Consider the following 26,201-nt stretch of genomic DNA (forward strand, 5'->3'; position numbering starts at 1 on the left):
CACCTAAGGGACCTAGGCTGGGGCTTTGATCCAACATCACTGAGGCATGCTGCTACTGTGCCGTGCCCCTGGTTCCCGGCCACTGAGGGTTTTGGAGGGGAGGGAGGAGGAGGGTTAGGTGAGCCTGGTTAGGTTCCCCTGTCATTCCCAGGCCTCTGCCACAGCTTGAGTCACTACTGTAAGCCACAGAGAATCCAGTTCCATGAGTGATCTGCACAGGCCCAGACCTCAGGCACTGGTGCCGTTGCCACAGAAATTGCTCCTGTGTCCAGGCCCCAAGTGCTCAGTTAGGTCTGTGCACCTCTAAGACTGGAACCCCAGCTCCACTGCCAATGTGAGGTCCAGCACACCAGCCCTGATGCTATAAGGAATCCCCTTGACTACAAATTCTCCCCACAAGCAAGAAGAGGACCATAGCAGCCTTTGCTACTGAGAACTCCCAACAGCCCCAGCCTCCACTGCCATCATAGATAGGTGAGAACTTGGCAACAAAGGAGTCCCCAAGGTCTTTGCAGATCTTGACCTCAGCTGATGGAGGTGCACAGAGACAAAACCATTGCTCCTTTCCCTGAACTGGAAATACAGCCTCCCCAGACAGGGTTTTTGCACCACCTTCACATGAAAGTCTTTCCTCACATTCCTTTCAGAGGGCAGTCTGAAAAGGCTGGGAGAGGTGACTAACCCTGCGATGCATAGACATCAACACGAAGCCAGGAAACACTAAATACCAAGCAGCTATGACACTCCCAAAGGAACGCAGTCATTTTCTGGCACCGACCACAAAGAAATGGAGATCTGTGTTTCCTGAAAAGGAATTCAAAATGATTATTTTAATGAGGTTCAGCAAGATTGAAGAGATTAACACAGATACCTTAGAGGCCATAAGAATGGGGTTGATATATTTGAAGTGTTCAGAGAAAAACCTGCTAACCAAGAATATTTACCCTGCAAAGCTGTCCTTAAGAAGTGAAGGAGAGATAAAGACTCTCCCAAACAAAATCTGAGGGAGTTGATCTCCACTAGACTTGCCTTATAAAAAAATGCCAAATGGAGTTCTTCAAATGGAAATGAAAAGGTATCAATTAATGACGTGAAAACATGTGCCACTTCCTAATGGTGCAAGAAAGAAGAATGAGGCAGAAACAAGTCAGTTGTAAGAGAGAGGGAGCAGGGGATGACAGCTGAAAGGACTGTGGCCCCAAACAACTCAGTCCTGTATTTATTAGATACAAGATAACAGCCACCAAAGGAGAAGAAGAAAGTTATACTTTAGTTATAAGTCCTGTAGGTAAACAAGAAGGAATGTGAGTCATACGTTGATCATAAGTCCTTTTTTTTTAATTTAAACTTTATTCTTTCAATGTTCCAAGATTCATTGTTTATGCACCACACCCTGTGCTCCATGTAATACGTGCTCTTCTTAATACCCACCACCAGGCTCACCTAACCCTCCTCCTCCCTCCCCTCCAAAACCCTCAGTTTGTTTCTCAGAGTCCACAGTCTTTCATGGTTCATCTCCCCCTCTGATTTCCCCTAACTCCCTTCTCCTCCCCTTCTCCCAAAGTCCTCTGTGTTATTCCTTATGCTCCACAAGTAAGTAAAACCATATGATATTTGACTCTCTCCGCTTGACTTATTTCACTCAGCATAATCTCCTCCAGTCCCATCCACGTTGATACAAAACTTGGGTATTCATCAATTCTGATGGAGGCATAATACTCCATTGTATATATGGACCACATCTTCTTTTTTTTTTTTAAAAGATTTTTTTATTTGACAGACAGAGATCACAAGTAGACAGAGAGGCAGACAGAGAGAGAAGAGGGGAAGCAGGCTCCCCACTGAGCAGAGAGCCCGATGTGGGGCCCGATCCCAGGACCCTGGGATCATGACCTGAGCCAAAGGCAGAGGCTTAACCCACTGAGCCACCCAGGTGCCCCTGGACCACATCTTCTTTATCCATTTGTCTGTTGAGGGGCGTCTTGGCTCATTCCACAGTTTGATGACTGTGGCCATTGCTGCTATGAATATTGGGGTCCAGATGGCCCTTCTTTTCACTACATCTGTATCTTTGGGGTAAATACCCAGTAGTGCAATTGCAGGGTCATAGGGAGGCTTTATTTTTTAATTTCTTAAGGAATCTCCACACTGTTATCCAACATAGCTGTACCAACTTGCATTCCCACCTACAGTGTAGGAGGGTTCCCCTTTCTCCACATCCTCTCCAACACTCGTTGTTTCTTGTCTTGTTAATTTTGGCCATTCTAACTAGTGGAAGGTGGTATTTAAATGTTGTTTTGATTTGAATCTCCCTGATGGTTAATGATAATGAACAATTATTCATGTGTCTACTAGCCATTTGTATGTCTTCTTGGAAAATTGTCTGTTCATGTCTTCTGCCCTTTTTTTGATGTGATTATCTGTTTTTTGAGTGTTGAGTTTGAGGAGTTCTTTATAGATCTTGGATATCAGCCCTTTGTCTGTAGTGTCACTTGAGAATATCTTCTCCCATTCCATGGCTTGCCTCTTTGTTTTGTTGAGTGTTTCCTTTGCTGTGCAGAAGCTTTTGATCTTGATGAAGTCCCAAAAGTTCATTTTCGCTTTTTTTTTTTAAAGATTTTATTTATTTATTTGACAGAGAGAGAGATCACAAGTAGACAGAGAGGCAGGCCGAGAGAGAGGAGGAAGCAGGCTTCCTGCAGAGCAGAGAGCCCGATGCGGGGCTCGATCCCAGGACCCTGAGATCATGACCTGAGCTGAAGGCAGAGGCTTAAACCACCGAGCCACCCAGGCGCCCCTCATTTTTGCTTTTGTTTCCTTTGCCTTTGAAGACATGTCTTGAAAGAAGTTGCTGTGGCTGATGTCAAAGAGGTTACTGCCTATGTTCTCCTCCTAGATTTTGATAGATTCCTGCCTTATGTTGAGGTCTTTTATCCATTTTGAGTTTATGTTTATGTATGTTTAAAAGAATAGTCAAGCTTCATTCTTCTATGCATAGATGTCCAATTTTTCCAGCAGGATTTATTGAAGAGACTGTCTTTTTTCCATTGTATATTTTTCCCTACTTTGTAGATTATTTGGCCATAGAGTTGTGGGTCCATATCTGGGTTCTCTACTCTGTTCCACTGGTCTATGAGTCTGTTTTTGTGCCAGTACCACGCTGTCTTGGTGATCACAGCTTTGTAGTAAAGCTTGAAATCAGGCAACGTGATGCCGCCAGAAAAAGAATTTCTTTTTTGACATTTCCTTATCAATTTGGGGTCTCTCCTGTTTCCATTCAGATTTTGGGATTGTTTGTTCCAGCCCTTTGAAAAACATCGGTGGAATTTTCGTCAGGATGGCATTGGAAGTATAGATGGCTCTAGGCAGTATAGACAGTTTAACAATGTTTATTCTTCTGATCCATGAGCATGGAATGCTTTTCCATCTTTTTGTGTCTTCTTCAAATTCTTTCATGAATGTTCCGTAGTTCTTGGAGTACAGATCCTTTTCCTCTTTGGTTAGGTTTATTCCCAGGTATCTTATGTTGTTCAACATAGTACTAGGAGTCCTAGCAACAGCAACCAGACAACAAAAAGAAATAAAAGGCATTCAAATTGGCAAAGAAGTAGTCGAACTCTCTCTCTCCACAGCAGACATGATCCTTTAAGTGAAAAACCCAAAAGACTGCACCCCCAATCTACTAGAACTCATATAGCAATTCAGTAATGTGGCAGGACACAAAATCAATGTCCAGAAATCAGTTGTTTTCTTATACACTAACAATGAAAATATAGAAAGGGAATTTAGAGCATCAATTCCATTTACTGTAGCACCAAGAATCGTAATGGAAACTTTAAAGGAGCAATCATTTTTAATGCTTTTATTTGTTTTATTTTCAGTGGTTATGTCCTTACTTACAATGATATGCTTATACTATTGTATTCTTATTAATCAAGTTGAGATAATCCTTATTGACATTCTGTTTTGACTGGTGGGGATTTATTGATTTTGGAACACTCCTCTCCTCTCCTCCACTCTTCCCAATATAGATATATTGCTAATTTAAGTGATCAGAAACCAGTACTTATATGAATACACTCATTATTGTATATTTTAAAATTTTTCTAGGTGCTCTTTTTCTTTTGCCCCAATTCCATCCACATAACTTCAGTTCCTTTAAATGTTCTACCATATTTTGTGTTCTAGTTGTCTTCCTCCCCTTTATTCCTTGAGAGCCTTGGAGTTGACTTGAGGTCCTATATTCCTTTGCTCTTGACTGCTGGCCTGACTATTTAGCTGCCATTTGGGAACACTCCTTCATCATTATTTTTAGGTTGAATCTACCAAATCATGTTACCTTAACTTTCTTTTTCATGGTTAGCTTATTATTTTGTTGGAGCATATTTTTAAGTAGAATGCTTAGAAAAGATGGGTCTGACGAGAATTTATTTGAATTCATGCATTTACATAAATATCTTTATTTTACCTCATACTTGCCAGGTAATTTTTCAGAGTGGAGAGTTAATTGCTGACAATCATTTTCTCTCATATTTTTGAAGGTTTTGGTCTGCTGTCCTCTAGCATACAGGGTTACCAAGAGTGTGGGAGGCCGTGATAAGGCTTGAGACGAGGACCAAACCAGGCCCTGACTTGTGTCTCCTTTAAAGTCCGGATAGCCTAACAAAAGGCTTAGGACAGAAAGTTGAGTAGCACTGAGAAAGGGTCTGTGCTATGTGTTGTGCGCTCGCCTACGTGACTTCCCACATGTTTACTAGTTAGATGAGAACAATTCGGTTGGGTCATAAACACTTAACTGGTCCTTGCTGTTCCAGCACAGCTCATAAATCACTTTCAGGTTTGCTGCTACTTCTTGTATCAACACGGGACAATTGTACTAACACCAGCCATTGCCTGCAGGTGCACCTTGTTCATTTCTCACTAGTTCTCACAAGAAACCAGAGGGTCTGCAATTAGACCTTGAGAAGTAGGTAATGGGGAAGTCCGGAGGTTTTTTGTGCATGTAGCAAATTCTTTTGTAACCAGTTAAAAATAGTTACTTTGGCTATATAATGCCTCACTGCCCTGAATAAAGTCGGCACTGTTGGACATCCTCCTCAGTGCTCCTCCTGCCCCCATCTCTTTGTCTCTCAAGTCTTTTTCTTTCACCTTTTGGTAGATAACTTGTATTTTCTCTTTTGTGTTATTCAGATTTGGTGTTGCAGAATTTCTAATAATGTTCTCTACAACTTTTGGTTTTGTTCTTTCTTTCAGTATGTTGGACATTCAGTGGGAATTTTCAATAAAAAAATTGTGCTTTGGGATGCCTAGGTAGCTCAGTAGCTCAGAAAGCTGCCTTCAGGTCAGGTCATTATCCCAGGGTCCTGGGATTGAATCCCACATGGGGCTCCTTGCTTAGCAGGGAGACTGCTTCCCCCTCTTCCTCTGCCCCTCCCCCTGCTTGGGAGCGTGCTCTCTCCCTCTGACAAACAAACAAAAAAATAAATGAGTAAACTTGTGTTTCAATTTCTGGAAACTTCTCTAGGATTATTTCCCTGATAATTTTCATCTTCCAGTTCTTTTTCACTTCTGAAACTCCCAATAGCAGGAAAAACCAGTGTATAATTCTTGTTTTATAGATGCCAAACCTCTCAGCTATCTCTAAGGATTTTATCTATAGTCTCAGAGATCATCTCTTCTCTGAAACCCTTCAGTTTTCCTAGAGAAGAGATCCTCTGGAGAATGGGCATCCAGGTATCCAAGATTTTACATCTAGGGTGTAGAAGGCAATGGAGGATATAAGTATTTTACATACAAACTTTTAACCGAAGCCTTGTGTCAGCCTGTCTTTCAACTCTATGCATTTTGCATCTGATATCTTCAGGACTGAGCATCTTCAGGATTTCATGGAGGAAATTGTCACTCTTCCTATTTCTGTTCTAAGAGTGATGTGACCTATGTTTGTTTCCATCTTCATTAATCAACTGCCAGAATATTCTGACTGCTTTCCTTTTACTGGATATTTTTGGGGGCGGGGGGAGTATTTGTTGCTTATGTCCACTCTCTTTTTCAGCCATTTCTTTTGCTCCTTTACTAAAAACTTAGTGTAATCTCATATTTATATTGTATTTAAGTTATGATTCCATATTATGCTATTTATTTTATTGCTCAAATTGTTCCAGCTCTGGTTACTGAAAGCTCTTTTATGTTTTCTTGTGGGTCCAAGACCAGGAACTGGATATACTGACTGCTACTGGGGTGTCATTGTTTCTAGGTCCTCCCTGCAGACCGAGCTAGGTAATATATGCAGCATACAAACCCATGTAGACACACATGTCTATACTTGTTTTTGTATCTGTTTGTATTTAAATTTGAGTTCATACTGATGTTCCTGATTCTAATCTAGTACTACATGTTCATTCAAGGTGAGGCATTTTTAATATTTTATTTTATTTTTTAAAGATTTATTTATTTATTTTAGAGAGAGACAGAGAACACGAAGTGGGGAGGGGCAGCGGGAGAGAGAGAGAAAATCTCAGGGAGACTTCCGGCTGGGCTTGGAGCTGGATGTGAAGTTGATCTCATGACCCTGAGAGGATGAGCAGACCCTGAGCTGAAATCAAGAGTCAGAAACTTAACCAAATGAGCCACCCAGGCATTTTTATTTTAAATATTACATTTTTTTTAAATTTTGAAATTTATTGAGTTCATTAATCCATTCTACTCAAAGTTCCTCTAAATTCCAAGTAAATACCAAAATTATTACTAATTAGCAGTTTAAAATTAATCATAAATCTATTCTATTACGTGGTAGACTTATTAACATGTTTCCTTTGTTATGAGCATTTGTTATGAGTATTTTTTTTTAAAAGATTTTATTTATTTATTTGACAGAGAGAGAGATCACAAGTAGGCAGAGAGGCAGGCAGAGAGAGAGGAGGAAGCAGGCTCCCCGCGGAGCAGAGAGCCTGATGCAGGGCTCGATCCCAGGACCCTGAGATCATGACCTGAGCCGAAGGCAGTGGCTTAATCCACTGAGCCACCCAGGCGCCCCTTGTTATGAGTATTTGAGCACAAAAATATATGCCCATTTGGGGACTCAGAGCATGTTGACTTTTTTAGAATTATCACAGAAGTTTATTGTTTACAGTTGCATGTTTTGAGTGAAACGCATGTTCTTAGCTTCTTCATTTAAGAAAGAAATAGTGCAACCACAGGTTTCAAATCTTCCTGCTTGAGGAAAAACTGCATGCCAACAATATTCTTCTGACTTTACAAAGAATATTGGCTTGCATTTGTACCTTCTAGAACACAGAGATGTTGGTTACATTGGCCAACCATCTGGGATTGCCTGGAGCTGAGATTTTTCCTGGGGTGTGGGACTTTCAGTGCTAAAACTGGGAAATTCCTGGGAAAACAAGGAAGAGTCTGTTTCAATATTAATATCTAGAAAAGAATTATTTTCTAGACAATCAAGTACAGTTATAGATTTTTTGGATGATAGAGGTTACTTTTATAGGGCATAGCAATGATCTTTGAAGGCTAGGTGTTTTAGGAGATGTATTTGTCAGAAATTACATTTGTAAGTTCAATTTTGTGTCACAAAATTAAATTTGCTTTTCTGCAACTGTAGAGGAAGAGACAATATTTTCTTCTCATTATCATTTGAAAAATTTTCTTAGTGGGAATTCAAAGGACCTACAGTTTCAAGGCCAAGTGCTGGAATTGCATTAATAAACATTAAGGGATAAAAGGCTGGCCTGAGAGGGTCAGTCAGGCAATAGAGAAAGAAAAGGGGGGCAGGCAACACTTTGTACCAACATTACCCCTTACTTACAACCAGCTGGTGATGTATGTGATTGATTCAATGGTAATTCCTTGACAAACATGGAATGACTAACTCTTATTTTCCTTCTGAGATTACAACTTCCTTTTCAAGCTGGCTTAATAACACCTTTGCCATGATCTCAGCCTAGCAATAGTGGCAAATCCTGCTATAGAGCACATTACAATAACTCTTCAAATTGTACTTTAATTAAAAATCATTGCTTTGTATCCATCCTAGACACAATAGTGAGGAAATTCTCTCATGGTGAAATGATTGCATCTCAGAACTTTGAAGGAAAAAGAAAAACCAGGTATGAGAGAGCGCTGAAGGAAGTAAACGTGGGAACAGTAGTTCCATCATCTATCCAGAAGTACATGGGGATGGCAGTGTGATTCAGCGTCCTGATGAACTGTTATTTAGTTAGTTTTATGGATATTCTGTGTTTTTAAAAAAGATTTATTTATTTGAGAGAGAGAGAGAGCAAGCAAGCAGGGGGAAGGGCAGTTGGAGAGAATCTCCAAACAGACTCCCTGTTGAGTGCAGAGCCCAAGGAGGTATTCCATCTCATAACCCATGAGATCATGATTTGAGACAAAATCAGCAGTTGGACACTCAACAATCTGACCCACCCAGGCACCTGATGTGATAGTGTGTTTACTTCCTTGTTATTCTAGTCTTTAATAAAGCCTTGGCAAATTTTCAGGTTTTTTAAAATCTTTTTCTTTCTGTGCTTTTGGTTACTAATGGTGGTCAATACTTGAAGCCAATAAGGTTGTAGCAGGAATGCTGAAGGTGAATTTTGAGGTAAGAGCTGGGGCTCCCCTCCCAAGAGGAGATTGTTTTCTCTTTTCTTAAAATGATTTCTACAATAATTTTTTTTATGTTATGTTAGTCACCATACAGTACATGATTAGTTCTTGATGTAGTGTTCCATGATTCACAGTTTGTGTATAACACCCAGCGCTCCATGCAATCCATGCCCTCCTTAATACCCATCACTGGGCTAACACATCCCCTAACCCCACCCCACTAAAATCCTCAGTTTGATTTCTGGAGTCCATAGTCTCTCATGGTTCATCTCCCGCTCTGATTCCTGCCCCTCTTCATTTTCCCCTTCCTTCTCCTAATGTCCTCCATGCTATTCCTTATGTTCCATATATGAGTGAAACCATATGATAACTGTCTTTCTCTGTTGATTTATTTCACTTAGCATAATCTCCTCCAGTTCCATCCATGTTGATGCAAATGATGGGTACTCATCCTTCTGATGGCTAAGTAATAATCCATTGTATATGTACATCACATTTTTTTTGGAGTTATTTTATTTCACTTTATTTTTTTTCAGTGTTCCAAGAGTCATTGTTTATGCACCACACCCAGTGCTCCATGCAATAAATGCCTTCTTTGATACCTACCACCAGGCTCACCCATCCCTCCATCCAACTCCCTTCCAAAAGGCTCAGTTTGGTTCTCAGAGTCCACAGTCTCTCATGGTTCATCTCCCCATCTGTTTTCCCCCAATTACTTTTTCTTCCCTTCTCCTAATGTCCTCTGTGTTATTTCCTATGCTCCACAAGTAAGTGAAACCATATGATAACTGACTTTCTCTGCTTGACTTATTTCACTCAACATAATCTCCTCCAGTCCCATCCATGTTGATACAAAAGGTAGGTATTCATCCTTTCCATTGTATATATGAACCTATCTTTCTTTTTAAAGATTATTTATTTATTTATTTGACACAGAGAAAGAGATACAGCAAGGGTCTGTTCATGTCTTCTGCCCACTTTTTAACATGATTAACTGTTTCTTGGGTGTTGAGTTTGAGTTCTTTCAAGACACATCTCCAAAGGCAAAAGAAACAGTCGATAAAACTAAGAGGCAACCCATGGAATGGGAGAAGATATTTGCAAATGACACTACAGACAAAGGGCTGATATCCATGATCTATAAAGAACTCCTCAAACTCAACACTCAAAAAACAGATAATCATGTCAAAAACTGGGCAGAAGATATGTACAGGCACTTCTCAGAAGAAAACATACAAATGGCTAACAGACACAGGAAAAAAATGTTCATCATCATTATCCATCAGGGATATTGAAATCGAAATCATAGTGAGATATCAGCTAAGAATGGCCAAAATCAACAAGACAGGAAGCAAGAAGTGTTGGAGAGGATATGGGGGAAGGGGAACCCTCTTACAGTGTTGGTGGGAAAGCAATTTGGTGAAGCCACTTTGGCAAACAGCGTGGAGATTCCTTAAGAAATTAACAATAGAGCTACCCTATGATCCTGCAATTGCCCTACTGGGTATTTATCCCAAAGATACAGATGTAGTGAAAAGAAGGGCCATCCATACACCAATATTCATAGCAGAGATGGCCACAGTCATCAAACTGTAAAGAACCAAGATGCCCTTCAACAGATGAATGGATAAAGAAGATATGGCCCAAGATGGCGGGGAAGTAGGAGGAGGCGCCGTTTCAACCTGTACCCTAAAGTGAGCTGATTACCTACCAAAGAACTCTGATCACCCATGAAATCAGCCTGACATCAGAATTATACACTTCTGGATCTCTACAGGAGCAGAAGATGCCAGTGGGCAGGTAAAGCGGAGTGGGAAAGTCGGACTGATATCAGAAGATAAACAAAAGGGGAGAGAGCCACCAGCAGAAAACCAACCAGGAAGGAAGGAAAAAAAAAAAAGACAAGAGAACAACCACCACTACTTCATAAATACAACTTTTATTTTTAACTCTTTACCACTATTCTGGTTCATTATTTTTATATATATAGATAAAATTTTTAACCAATTTACCATCACAGTGAGATGTCCAGTACATCAAATTCCTTAATAACCTTCTAACCTGAACATTTTGATACATACACCCGTGTTTTTCTTTTGCTTTTCTATTTTTTCAATTTTTAAAAAATTTTAATTTAGTTTAGTCTAGTTTATTCTTTTTTAATTTTTATTTCCTAATATACATAAGAGTTAAACTTCAAGGTAATCCCCTTTCCCCAATCAATGCTACCCGTATAGGCAAACCAATTTTTAATCCCCCTTTATCTTAGGAAAGTGAAGTCCCTTAACAAAGACATCAAGAAGAATCAAAATAACCTTCCTCGCCCACACTGAGAATTTATAACCACTCTCCCATCTTTTCCTTCTGCCAGTGTTTCTGTGTATTTGTGTTTGTCCTGATAGTATATAAATCTTATACTTGGGGTTCTTTTTGACGAGGTTCTTCCTTTTTTTGCTTATATATATATATATATATATATATATATATATATATAGTTTTTTTCTCTTGTCATATACTTTTATCAGTCTTTTTGTTTGTCTGTTTTTGTTTGTATACTTCATAAATCTTACCTTGGGGCCCATTTGGGCTGAGCCTTCTCTTTTATCTTCTCTTTTTTTCCTCTCTCTCTCTCTCTTTTTTTCTCTCTGTTTATTTTTCTTTTATTTTTTCTCTCATTTGGGTGGGGAATCCTGATTGCACAGAAGCGTTCCAGGATGCACCTTGACTGCACTACAATCGATACATCCAGCTGCATCCGCTCAGTCCTCTCTTACCAAAATGACTAGGAGGAGGAATGCCCAACAGAAGAAAAATACAGATGGACCTTCTGCAACAGAGCTAATGGCTATTGACATAGACAATATGTCGGAAAAGGAATTCAGGCTAACAATTATCCAGGCAATAGCTAGGTTGGAGAAAGCCATGGATGACCAAATGGAATTGATTAGGGCAGAACTGAAAGCCACCAGGGATGATGTTCAAAATGCTCTCAATGAATTCCAATCTAATCTAAATTCTCTAAAAGCTAGGGTAACTGAGACAGAAGATAGAATTAGTGATCTGGAGGACAAACAGATAGAGAGAAAGGATCAGGAGGAAGCCTGGAACAAACAGCTCAGAAGCCATGAAAACAGAATCAGGGAAATAAATGATGCCATGAAATGTTCCAACGTCAGAATTATTGGAATCCCTGAAGGGGAGGAAAAAGAAAGAAGTCTAGAAGATATAGTGGAAGAAGTTGTCTATGAAAATTTTCCCAATCTCACGAATGGAAACAGCATTCATGTACTAGAGGCAGAGAGGTTCCCCCCAAGATTTTAGATTCTTGAAAGTCCTTGCGACACCTGATAGTTAGAATGAAGAATTATAATTCTAGACAGACCCTCTTAAAAGCAGCTAGGACGAAGAAGCTCCTTACATACAGAGGAAAGCCCATTAGAATAACGTCATACCTGTCCACAGAGACCTGGCAAGCCAGGAAGGGCTGGCAAAATATATTCAGAGTACTAAGTGAGAAGAACATGCAGCCAAGATTACTTTATCCAGCAAGACTGACATTCAAAATGGATGGAGAGATAAAGAGTTTCCGAGACCAGCAAGGCTTAAAAGACTATGAAACCACCAAGCTGACACTACAGGAAATATTAAGGGGGGTCCTATAAAAGAGAAAAAAATCCCAAGAATATCATTGAACAGAAATATAGAGACAATCTACAGACAGAAATACTTCAAAGGTAACACGATGTCAATAAAAACGTATCTATCAATAATCACTTTCAATGTGAATGGCTTAAATGTGCCCATAAAATGACACAGGGTTGCAGATTGGATAAAATGATAGGACCCATCCATATGTTGTCTACAAGAGACCTATTTTGAACCTAGGGATACACCCAGACTGAAAGTGAAGGGATGGAGAAACATCTTTCATGCCAATGGGCCTCAAAAGAAGGCTGAGGTAGTGATTCTCATATCAGATAAATTAGATTTTAAACTAAAGACTGTAGTCAGAGATACAGAAGGACACTACATAATTCTTAAAGGGACTATCCACCAGATGATCTAACAATTGTAAATATCTATGCCCCCAATATGGGAGCAGCCAATTACATAAGAAAACTATTAATCAAGATAAAGAGTCATATTGATATGAATACATTAATAGTAGGAGATCTTAATACACCTCTCTCAGTAATAGACAGATCATTGAAGCAGAAAATCAATAAAGAAATAAGAGCATTGAATGAAACATTGGACCAGATGGACCTCATAGACATATACAGAACATTCCACCCTAAAACAACAGAATACTCATTCTTCTCAAGTGCACATGGAACCTTCTCCAGAATAGACCACATACTCGGTCATAAAGCAGGACTCAACCGATACCAAAAGACTGACATTATTCCCTGCATATTCTCAGATCACTATGCTTTGAAACTGGAGTTCAACCACAAGGAAAAGTTTGGAAGGAACTCAAACACCTGGAAGCTAAAGACCACCTTGCTTAAGAATGCTTGGATCAACCAGGAGATCAAAGAAGACCTTAAACAATTCATGGAAACCAATGAGAATGAAGACACTTTGGTCCAAAACCTATGGGATACAACAAAGGCGGTTCTAAGGGGGAAATACATAGCCATCCAAGCCTCCCTCAAAAACATTGAAAAATCCAGAATACACCAGCTGTCTCTACACCTTAAAGAACTGGAGAATCAACAACAAATCAAACCAACTCCACATGCAAGAAGGGAAATAATCAAGATTAGAGCAGAGATCAATGAGGTAGAAACCAGAGATACAGTAGAACTTATCAATGAAACTAGAAGCTGGTTTCTTGAAAGAATCAACAAGATCGATAAACCATTGGCCACACTAATCCAAAAGAAAAGAGAGAAAGCCCAAATTAATAAAATTATGAATGAAAAGGGAGATTCACAACTAACACCAAGGAAATAGAAACAATCATCAGAAATTATTACCAACAGTTATATGCCAATAAGCTAAGCAACCTAGATGAAATCGATGCATTCCTGGAAAACTACAAACTCCCAAAATTGAACCAGGAAGAAATTAACAACCTGAATAGACCAATATCTAGTAACGAAATTGAAGCAGTGATCAAAAACCTCCCAAAAAACAAGAGCCCAGGACCTGACAGATTCCCTGGGGAATTCTACCAAAGTTTCAAAGAAGAAATAACACCAACTCTCCTGAAGCTGTTTCAAAAAATTGAAGCAGAAGGAAAACTTCCAGACTCTTTTTATGAAGCCAGCATTACCCTGATCCCCAAACCAGGCAAAGACCCTACCAAAAAGGAGAATTTCAGACCAATATCACTGATGAATATAGATGCAAAGATTCTCAACAAGATCCTAGCAAACAGGATCCATCAGCACATTAAAAAGATTATCCACCATGACCAGGTGGGATTCATCCCTGGGTTACAAGGATGGTTCAGCATTTGCAAATCAATCAACGTGATAGAACAAATCAATAAGAGAAGAGAGAAAAACCACATGGTCTTTGCAGAAAAAGCAATTTGACAAAATCCAGCATCCGTTCCTGATTAAAATGCTTCAAAGTATAGGGATAGAGGGAACATTCCTGAACTTCATAAAATCTATCTGTGAAAGACCCACAGCAAATATCATCCTCAATGGGATAAAGCTTGCAGCCTTCCCGTTGAGATCAGGAACACGAAAAGCATGCCCACTCTCACCACTCTTGTTCAACATAGTATTAGAAGTCCTAGCGAAGACAATCAGACAACAAAGAGAAATAAAAGGTATCCAAATTGGCAATGCAGAAGTCAAACTCTCTCTCTTCACAAATGACATGATTCTTTATATGGAAAACCCCAAAGACTCCACCCCCAAACTACTATAACTGATACAGCAATTCAGTAATGTGGCAGGTTACAAAGTCAATGTACAGAAATCAGTGGCTTTCTTATACACTAACAATGAAAACACAGAAAGGGAAATTAGAGAATTGATTCCATTTACTATAGCCCCAAGAACCATAAGATACCTGGGAATAAACCTAACCAAAGAGGTAAAGGATCTGTACTCGAGGAACTACAGAACACTCATGAAAGAAATTAAAGAAGACACAAAAAGATGGAAGACTGTTCCATCCTCTTGGATTGGAAGAATAAACATTGTTAAAATGTCTAGACTGCCTAGAGCAATCTATACTTATAATGCCATTCTGATCAAAATTCCACCGGTATTTTTCAAAGAGCTGGAGCAAATAATCCTAAAATTTGTATGGAATCAGAAGAGACCCCAAATTGCTAAGGAAATGTTGAAAAATAAAAACAAAACTGGCAGCATCACGTTACCTGATTTCAAGCTTTACTACAAAGCTGTGATCACCAAGACAGTGTGGTACTGGCATAAAAACAGACACATAGACCAGTGAAACAGAGTAGAGAGCCCAGATATGGACCCTCAACTCTATGGTTAAATAATCTTTGACAAAATAGGAAAAAATATACAATGGAAAAAAGACAGTCTCTTCAATAAATGGTGCTGGGAAAACAGGAAAGCTATATGTAGAAGAAGGAAACTCGACCATTCTCTTACACCGTACACAAAGATAAACTCGAAATGGATAAAAGACCTCAACGTGAGACAGAAATCCATCAGAATCCTAGAGGAGAACATAGGCAGTAACCTCTTCGATATCAGCCACAGCAACATCTTTCAAGATATGTCTCCAAAGGCAAAGGAAACAAAAGCAAAAATGAACTTTTGGGACTTCCTCAAGATCAAAAGCTTCTGCACAGCAAAGGAAACAGTCAACAAAACAAAGAGGCAACCCACGGAATGGGAGAAGATATTTGCAAATGACAGTACAGACAAAAGGTTATCCAGGATCTCTAAGAACTCCTCAAACTCAACACACACAAAACAGACAATCATATCAAAAAATGGGCAGAAGATATGAACAGACACTTCTCCAATGAAGACATACAAATGGCTATCAGACACATGAAAAAATGTTCATCATCACTAGCCATCCGGGAGATTCAAATTAAAACCATATTGAGATATCACTTTACACCAATTAGAATGGCCAAAATTAGCAAGATAGGAAACAATGTGTGTTGGAGAGGATGTGGAGAAACGGGAACCCTCTTACACTGTTGGTGGGAATGCAAGTTGGTGCAGCCACTTTGGAGAACGGTGTGGATACTCCTCAAGAAATTAAAAATAGGGCTTCCCTAGGACCCTGCAATTGCACTACTGGGTATTTACCCCAAAGATACAGATGTAGTGAAAAGAAGAGCCATCTGTACCCCATTGTTTAATGTAGCAATGTCCACGGTCGCCAAACTGTGGAAAGAACCAAGATGCCCTTCAATGGACGAATGGATAAGGAAGACGTGGTCCATATACACGATGGAGTATTATGCCTCCATCAGAAAGGATGAATACCCAACTTTTGTAGCAACATGGACGGGACTGGAAGAGATTATGTTGAGCGAAATAAGTCAAGCAGAGAGAGTCAAGTATCATATGGTTTCACTTATTTGTGGAGCATAACAAAGAGCATGGAGGACATGGGGAGATGGAGAGGAGAAGGGAGTTGAGGGAAATTGGAAGGGGAGATGAACCACGAGAGACTATGGACTCTGAAAAACAACCTGAGGGTTTTGAAGGGCCGGGGGGGGGGGGGGTGGTGGGAGGTTGGGGAACCAGGTGGTGGGTAATAGGGAGGGCACCTATTGTGTGGAGCACTGGGTGTGGTGCAAAAACAATGAATACTGTTACGCTGAAAAGAAAGAAAGAAAGAAAGAAAGAAAGAAAGAAAGATGTGGTCCATATATATCCAATGGAGCATTATGACTCCATTAGAGAGGATGAATAACCAACTTTTGTATCAACATGAATGGGACTGACTGGTGGAGATTATGCTGAGTGAAATAAGTGAAGCAGAGTCAATTATATGATTTCACTTACTTGTGGAACATTAGGAATAACACGGAGGACACTGAGAGAGAGGAGAAGAGAGTTCAGGGGAATTGGAGGGGGGGATGAACCAGGAGAGCCTGTGGACTCTGAGAAATAAACTGAGGGTTTTGGAGGGGAGGGAGCTGGGGGGTTGGGAAAGCCTGGTGGTGGGTATTAAGGAGGGCACGTATTGCATGGAATACTGGGTGATGATGCCTAAAAAATGAATCTTGGAGCACTGAACAAATTAAATTTTAAAAAAAGAGCTCAACATCACTTGGCATCAGGGAAATACAAAGCAAAACCACAATGAGATACCACACCAGTCAGAAGGTCTAAAATGAAGATGTCTGGAAATAAGCGATGTTGGCAAGGATGCTGAGAAAGTGGAACCCTCCTACACTTTTGGTGGGAATGCAAGCTGGTGCAGTCACTCTGAAAAACAGTATGGAGGTTCCTGAAAAAGTTGAAAATAGAGCTGCCCTACAATCCAGCAATTGCCTTACTAGGTATATATTCTAAGCATACAAATACGGTGATCTGAAGGGGCATGTGCACTCCAATGTTTACAGCAGCATTGTCCACAAGAGCCTAGATGTCTATCAGCAGATGAATGGATAAAGAATATGTGGTATATATAGATATATACCATGGATTTAACTAGAGAGTATTATGATAAGTGAAATAATTCAAACAGAGAAAGGCAAGTATCATATGATCTCATTCATATGTGGAATTTAAGAAAAAAACAGATTGGAAACATGTAGAGTGTCCGTGTCTATAGCATGAATTTGTCTAAAACCAGACAATGCCATATTTTTCAGGAGCTCACATCCTAAGCCACCAGATCCAGTTACTAGAACTTTACATGTATCTAACAAAAACTGGAGAGATTCAGTGCTTGGTTCAGGGTGTGTGAAGGGTCCAGATCGCTTGAGGAACTTCTTTACATGGTTCCTGCGACCTTCCTACTCCCCAGTGTCCCCACACCCACCATCAACAGCCATTTTCTCAGCCAGAAGCTCCTCTAGTCTCCTTCTTTTCTTCTCTGGCCCTTCGCCTCCTCTATATTGTTCTCTCCACATATGAGTTTTCTGTAGCCTGGTTACATAGTCCCCTATGTGAGCTTAGTCACATCACCACCTACCCATCTTCCTACTTAGTCTTCCCTGTTCTTTATTCAGTCTCATGAGGTACTAACCCTGGTGAAGTTGTCTTAGAGATTTTGTCCATGTTTAGGAATAGGTCTTCTGGTGTCAGGAAGAGTGACTGGCATTCCCGAGGTCAAAGGAGAATGAAGAGTAACAGCAGAACTCTCAAACCGAGCAGCAAGATCTACAAACGGAGCTGTACATCTACTCTGGCCATATATGATCACATTTTCAGGGTGAATGCCACATCTTGTCCTAAGAGCAAGCTAAGCAGCTCCTCTACCTGCATAGAGATTCTTCTCTGTTGGTTTCCCAAAACTTGATCCATACCCAGAGTAAACATACAAGAATATACTACAATTAATCCATGATCTCAGTGGTATGTAAAAGCTGATCATCTGATCAAAATCAACAGCCTTTCCATGTGAGAAGAGTAAAGCATACAAGGCATTGGGTGAACAACACACAAAATACAGACAATTCTGTTGCCTTGACAGGTTCGAGTCCTGGAAATTCTCTCTATAGCACCTTTTTCTCTGGAAGAGTACTGTTGGTCTGCTCCTTCTGACTGATGTGAAGTCCAGCAGTTTTCAGATTCATCACACGTTGGCATGCAAGTTGGATCAGGTGGCAAAGAGGGTAATTTCTTTTCTTTTAAGATTTTATTTATTTATTTGACACAGAGAGAGATCAGAGCTAGGCAGAGAGAGAGGGGAAGTAGGCTCCCCACTGAGCAGAGAGCCCAATGCGGGGCTTGATCTCAGGACCCCGAGACCATGACCTGAGCTGAAGGCAGATGTTTTAACCCACTGAGCCACCAGGTGCCCCCAAAAGGGTAATTTCAAAGCCAGTTTTCCAGGGCAAGGTGGACAGAAGAAGAGGGCACAGGGGTCACTAAAGGAGAGATTATTCATCTTCTGCACCTGAGGGGTCACAGCCCAGGTGTCTGGAGGAAAGTGTGGGAAGAGAGCCCCCACCCTACAACACACTGTCCTTCACAGTGTGCAACCCACACTGCCAACACTGCTGCTACCTCCCCTGCTGGCACTGCAGACACCACCCAGATGTGGCCAGGTCTTCCTTCTCTTGGTCCTCCTCTCTCCCTTCCTCCTTAGCCTGTCACCACACAGCCAGCTCTTCTGGGAGGAAGGCAGTCAGGGTATGAAGGGGACAAGCAGAACCCTCACGGAGGATATGGTCACTGACTTAGATATTTTGTAAGTATTCTACTTGTGATTTCCTTCGGCCCATTTGTTAAGAGTGTTTAATTTCTACCAATTTGTGAATTTTCCAGTTTTCCTTTTGTTGTTGATTTCTAACTTCATCCCATTGTGGTTGGATAGTTTGTGTGATATCTCTCTTTTTGATTCTATTGAGTCTTAATTTGTGGTCTGGCATGTGGTGCATCCTGGGAATGGTCCCATTTACCCTGGAGAAGAACGTGTATTCTGTTATTTGTGGGTAGAGTGTTCTGTATATGGGAGTCATATCTAGTTGTTTTTTTTGAATGTTTCTCAAGCCCTCTGTTTCCTTAATTTTCTTCTGCTTGTTGCTCTATCCAATTTTGAGAATGGGATATTGAATTCTCCGACTATTATTGTGGGTCTCTCTACTTCTGCATTTCATTCTATGAAGCTCAGCTTCATAGATTTTGTTGATCTGTTATTAAGTGCTACTCATTTACAATTGTTACATCTTCATGTTCTATTGAAACTTGCAATCACAGATACTGTTCTTTTTGTCTCTTCTAAATTTTTTTATTTTAAGTCTATTTTGACTGATATTAGTAGAAATACTCCAGTTTTCTTTTGGTTATTTTGTGCACAGAATACCTTTTCCCATCCTTTCACTGTCATTTGTGTTTTTTGATAAAGTGAGTCTCTTTTAAATAACATATAGTGGGATCATCTCTCTGTCACTATTCTGCCAAGCTCTATGCTTTGATTGGAGTATGTTTATGTTCATGTCTTTCTTGAATTTGGGTGAGTTTTCAGCCATTATTTCTTCAAACAATCTCTCTTACTTTTTTCTTTCTCTTCTGTCTGCAACTCCCAAAATGTTCTTGTTGGTTCCCTTTATGTTATGTCAGTGTTCCAGTAGGCTCTCTTCCCTTTTCTTTAGTTGTGTTCATTTTGTTCCTCAGACTTGATCATTTCAATGGTCCTACTTTCAAGTTCAGCAATTCTTTCTTCTATGTGCTAAAATCTGCTCTTGAACACTTCTAGTAAAATTTTCATTTGAGTTATTGTGCATATCAGCACTGGAATTTCCTTTTAACTTCTTTTAGTGTTTTGTATCTCTTTGTAAATACTTTATTTTACTCACATATAATTTTCTTGACTTTAATTCTCAGAACATGATACAGACAGTTGATTTAAAGTCCTTGTCTAGTAAGTCCCCCATCTGATCTTCCACGGGAACACTTTCTGCTTTTTTTCTTTCTTTATTTTTTTTAACTTGGAATGGGTCATGTTGTCCTGTTTCTTTGTACACTTTGTGTTTTGCTATTCTTGAAAATGGGTCATCTCAATCTTATAATGTGGTAACTCTGAAAATCAGATTCTCCCATCAACATGTTTGTTGTTTGTATTAATTTCCTTATTATTCTAGGCTGTGTGCCAGAAATCAGCCTTAGGTATACACATCACCTCTCCTCATGTCATTTTTGAGCCTGCACTTTTTCCTGAACATGTGTGTGCTTTCTACATCCCCATTCCTTCCAGGTACCCCCCGCCACCAACCTCAGTGCTGCTCAGTGGGAGTCTGAGAGCAGAGTGGCAATAACACTTTGTGGTCACAGGGCTGAGGACAGAAGACCTGAGCTCCTTTATTCCTGCTCACTCATTACCTCCCCAGTGAGTCCCTGATGTATGACACTAGCACAGGGCCCTACTTAAAGCGGTGATGCATATCTGGTCAGGTTTGGCTTGTAAAGTGTTTCCCAAAAATCTACACTGATATTGATGTTTCCTCCCCACTGAGCGCCTTGGGATTCTGGCCTTAGGCAACAGAGAGGTCTCCAAGCCAGAACTGTAGTTGATTCCCAGATCTGCAGCCAGTCCCACAAATATCATGGATGCTCCAGTAAACACACTGCCACTTTCCATGGAGATGACTTTGGAACTGAGTTCCTGTCACTCGTTCCTACTGCCTTCTCTGATGCTAGAGGCTGGGATACTGGCTCTTTCCTCCATCATGCCAAGTGATGTCAATGCCAGAATCTTCAGTCCTGACCACCTCAGGCCCCACTGTGTGCTACCCTTAACAGCTAGATAGGAGCTCTGCTACTCAACCTCAGATCTCATTTCTACTCTGATGGCTGATTCAGGGGTTTAATGATGGCTTACCAAGTGCTCCAAAGGGCCTCAAGCCCTGCAGCTGAGTCAATGACCTACAACATAACTAAAGCCCCTTCCTGAGCCCAAGACATCCCAGAGGCATCTGGTGGTTAGGTGCTACCTATTGATACTGCCCATGTGTTTGGAATATGAGTGCAGGGGGTACTCTTCATATTCTTGGTTCCTTGTTCAGGCAACCAAGACCAATACGTACATATTAAACTCATATAGGAACTCGTGCAGGTTCAAGCGCGCGCGCACACACACACACACACACACACACACACACTTTATAAACAACTCCCTGTGTGAAACACCTATAAACTTTCCTCTTACCAGCTCCAAGCCCAATTTGAAGGAATTCTGATCACAGCATTCATTCATTCATTCATTCATTCATTCATTCATTTGTCTAGGTATATTCCATGAATGCCTCTGGGCCAAAATCTGTGTTAGGCCTGGTAATCATTTAATGCCAGAAATGCAGCACATATTGTCCTAATGCTTTCCATTTCACAGTAAAGACAGACAATAAATCAAATGTAATAACAGTAGTACATTAGACATTGCTGTTACCTATTGCCAGATAACAAAAAATCTCCAAATAATACAACCACCTTTTATTCTTTCTCATTGTGTGAGTCAGCTAGGCCCAGCAGCAGCTCTTCTGCTCTGTGTGACATGGGCTGGGGCTACAGTCATCTGGAAATCTGAATAGTCTAGAATATTCTAGAATATGTTTATTCTCAGTGGGGAGTGTGCTGAGGTTGTTAAATGCTGCTTGCTGCCATTATGGCCCATTGGTGCCATCTGGTGTTAATGCAGGTCTTGAAGGCTAACAAGCTCAGGGAGGAAAGAGAAACCAATAGAAGCCCATCTGGTGCCAAATATTGCTTTGTGTGCTCTCAGGACTTCTTCAGTTCTCTAAATTCAGCTTTGCCTTTCTCTGAAGGAGGATAACGCCTTCACTATTTTCTCTCTCTCACTTCTTTTCTCAGCCTGTGCTGGTGTTCCCCTGCCCCACATTATCCCTCAGCATCGTCACCTGGGCCTGCTTCCACCAAGCACAAGACAAAGCAGGAAAGGGCTCTGGGGCAAAGAACAGCATTCTGGAGCAGAAACTCAAAGCCATCCCTCGCCTCAAGCCCCAAGCCATCCACCCAAGGAGCACAGGGCATCCCTGAAAGACAGGTCCTATTACCTCTTCCTTGAGGCCAGGCAGTGGTCCCAAACACAGTACCTTCTCTCCCTATGTGTCTACATCCCCACTTGCATAACCACCTGTGCACCAGGACTGTTGTCTGCTTGTTGGCCATGCTCAACTACAGCCACAGGCCCCACCTGCAGCTCAGCCTCCTCCCTCCCCTCCACTGAGCCAACAGCTCCTAACTGGAAGGCACATTAGAAAGCTCAGATGACTGGCAGGCAGTCTAGAAAAAGAGGCTTCAGTGGGTTCTGTACATGACCTGACTCAGGAAAACCCCATGCTCACAGCCCTCCACCCTCATCGCTGGCCCAGGTTCTGGTGCATGAGGCCTTTCTTGCTCCTTCCTGGCCCACTCGCACCTGGAATCACAGGTCATCCCCAAATGCTATTTGGCTGAGGCTGTCAGAGCCTTCCTGCCCTGTTCCTAGCAGGGACTCCCCCAGTAATGCAGGCAGGGCCTCTTACAACCTTCTTGGAAATGAGGTGTAGGAGATTCTTGAGAATCCCATCTCTGAGGCTATCTATCCACCCTCTGCATCCTGAAACTGCCACTGTCAACCCTTTCCTCCACCTCCCACCTGGAAATGTCCCTGGACCAACCTTGCTGAGCCTGAGAATAGAGAGAAGCAAGGACAAGCTCAGAGCAGGGACTCTCAATCCCCAGTCCCCAGTCCTCACCCAGAGCAAGTAGAGGTCATGCTCAACACCCAAGGGCCCCAGGGACCTTGGCTTTGTGTAGGACTAAGGGTATATATGCACATGTGGCTCCCATTCTGTCAGCACTCTGACGTCAGCTCCTGCTACAGAGGCTTGTTGTGCCCTCCATATTGTGCAGAGGGAGACATGAGGGACAGCTCATATCCCAGGAGAGCCCCTCCCATCCCACCCACTGCCCAGATTTCTCACTTGGGCTCCTGCAGCACTTGGTGACTTCTTGTTCTTAGAGAGAGGACTCATGCAAGAATGACAATAAGGAAACCAGCAACAATAAGAAAACAGAGGGTTGTTTCTCCATTCTGATGCACCAGGGCCTTTCCTGGAAGAGGGTCTTATATTGACCTGGCCACCCCAGGACCACAGGACTGCTGTCTTCTCCCCACCCTGCCACCTGTCCTGGCCAGGCCCACAATGTGAGGGCATAGGGTGTGCACTGCAATTGTGGCTTCCATGTAGCAAGTGAACCTCTGATCCTTTCTCTAAGGAATACTTATGGGCACACACATCCAGTAGGCCCCGTTCCCACTAGGCAGAACTCCCATAAACTGCTGGGCATACTGGTCAGGGAGATATTCCTGGGAGAGAAACAGAACACCCAGCCTGTCAGACTGGCCTTGCCCTCCAAGGTCTGGTTGCAGGTCGTGTTCAGTGTTGGGGGCACTGGAGAAGAAAGCACAGAGCCAGTGAGGTACAGGGTTAGCCTTGCTCCCTTCTAAGGGAGAGAGCAGGGCTGTTTCTCTCACCTTTCCACCTCTGGCTGAAGCTCTCATTCTCCAAGTCTGTTCTGCTTCATAGGACCCAGTTCCTTTGGGCAGGCATGTTGTTGGACCCGGGATCCAGGACTCACTCTGTTGGATCCATGTGTTGATGCTCTGGGGTGGGGCATGAAGGGTGCGTTCTTGGGCTGAGGGCACTATAAGGGAAAAACTCTTTGTGACAGCAAGGCTAGGGTTTCCTCTCCTGCCTGATGCCCATGTTCCCTGGTTCATTTTCTGTAGGAGGACACTGCCTCCCTAGACTGTTGACACTAGGAGGAATCACTACTTCTTCCCCTCCTCCTCCTCATTCTCTTCTTCTTCCTCCTCCTCTTCCTTCCCATTCTCCCCCTTCTTCCTGTTGTTTTTTGTTTTATTTATATTCATTTATTCATTGATTGATTGATGATTTACAGAACAAGAGATTGCATGAGCAGGCAGAGGGGCAGAGAGAGACAGAGAAAGAGAATCCCACAGACTCCACACTGAGCATGGAGCCCCACACTGGGCTCGAACTCACAACCTTGAGATCATGGGCTGAGCTGAAATGAAGAGCTGATTCACCCAGCTGAGCTTCCCAGGCACCCCTGGGAGGATTCACTTCTGTCTCCACATGATTGATGTCTCTATCCTTTATTAAGAGGCTTAAGGACAGGGGATCACAGTACAATGCACCAGCAGAACATATGTGCATTCCATCAGACAAAGAGGGCTTCCTTGGACAGGGTTGTTGGGGGGAGGCTCAATGGATCCAACAGAGAAAATCTCTGCCCCAGGGCTGAACCATTTCTGCCAAAGAAACTCATCCAGTACTCCAGATATTTATGCTGCTTTTGCAAAGCTCTCCTTGTATATGGGCTGAGAAATCCTAGCTTTGACAGCCATCTGGATCCAAGGACTTCTTGATTTCCATAACCAAGGTTTGAGCAGAGGACCAGGGAAGTGTCCATCCATGGATCTTCAGATCATAAGAGAGGAAGAACTCCCCATCATAGTGGAAATGCCTGAAGACCTTGGTGCTGTTGTCTTCTCAGCTTTTCCAGTCCCAGATCTCCTAGATGGAATGCAAACTGGCCACTATCTTGCAGTGACTTCCTCATCCTGTGTCCCTCTGCTTTCCTTGCCCCAGTGACAACTCCAGCCAGAGGGTCTCCTCCCTGTTCTCCTCCATGTCTTCCCTGTGCTGGCTGAGTAATGGTCCCTGTAGGCTAAAATCCAGACAGTCAATCCTCACCTCTACTCATAGGCAAATCCAGGGAAAGAGACAGATCCCTGCTGTCTTCCCTGAACTTCCCTGGGAAAGATATCCCATTCCCCCCCTGCTCCAAGCCCCTCTCACCTCCTTTCTATACCTGTGGGGCTAGATGTCTGCCAGAGTCATTCTGAGGTTCCTCTGTTATCTTCCAAGTTCTTGGACTCTATGTGCCACGTCTCAGGTCCCAGGACTTCTTCCCACAGTCCTTGTGGCTTTTACATGTCTCTCTCACTGTCATGGTGCATGAAGGCCTGACCTTCCAAGCGTCTCTCCTGAAAATTCTCTGATGCACAGATCCATCCTGGGACACCACCATGAGGTTATAATGAAAACCATGGGACTCTGGGCAGGAAACAGAACATGAATGAAATTTTGCCCTGCAAGTAACTGCATGTCAAATGTTTGTCAGAAAAGTTCTGCTGTCCTGAGCTGCTTGAAGTCTTAAGGATACAGAAAATGCACCTGTACAAGGGACAGGAAGGAGACTTTCCAATGCAGGTAGAGAGGAAAGGGGGCAGGAAGGAGAAGGAAGAAGGAATGGCCGAGGGGGTTGGAGATGGTAGACATTCAGGACAGGAGCCAGGAGAAGGAGACATAGGCTCCTGTAGGTAGGTGTAGGTTGGAGGTGAAGGGGAGAGGCTGACCTTCAGGGAGCAAGAGAGGAGCCAGAAGGTCACAGTGAAGGAGAGATCTTACCAGCAAGGAGGGAGGGGCAGTGGGGGGTGGCTAAGTGTGAATGATCTATGACCAGGGGTGACATGGTGCCCAGGGGGTTTATGGTGGAGTGGAGAACCAGGGACCATGCTGCCTGTGGAGAAGTTTCATGAGGGACAAGTGAGGGACAATTAGTGAGGCAGGGGGGCTGTGGAGAGGATTGTGACCACAAGGGTGTTTAAGGTAGGCCGGTACTTCTGGGGGAGGAGAAGGTGTGGGCCTAGACCCAGACTGGAAGAGTGGTCTGATGATGACTCTGGTGGTGAATAGGATGGACCTACCATTGTTTGCTGGGGAGAGAGAGTAAAATGTTAATAAAGATAGACAGGATCATTTTATAATGATAAAAGAGTTAAATTATCAGGAAGGTGAAGTGGAAATGCCTGAAGACCTTGGTGCTGTTGTCTTCTCAGCTTTTCCAGTCCCAGATCTCCTAGACAGAATGTGAATTGGCCACTATCCTGCAGGACTTCCTCATCCTGTGTCC

At 42.1% G+C, this 26,201-nt stretch overlaps 2 pseudogenes; one reads left to right on the forward strand and one right to left on the reverse strand.

Moving 5' to 3' along the window:
* The window catches only part of LOC123942228, a 116,310-nt pseudogene that overhangs the window by 61,564 nt on the left and 28,545 nt on the right, over positions 1-26,201 (forward strand).
* On the reverse strand, positions 17,754-18,673 carry LOC123942647 (annotated as a pseudogene).

Source organism: Meles meles, chromosome 5 (assembly GCF_922984935.1).
Source record: "Meles meles chromosome 5, mMelMel3.1 paternal haplotype, whole genome shotgun sequence".
Lineage (NCBI taxonomy): Eukaryota > Metazoa > Chordata > Mammalia > Carnivora > Mustelidae > Meles > Meles meles.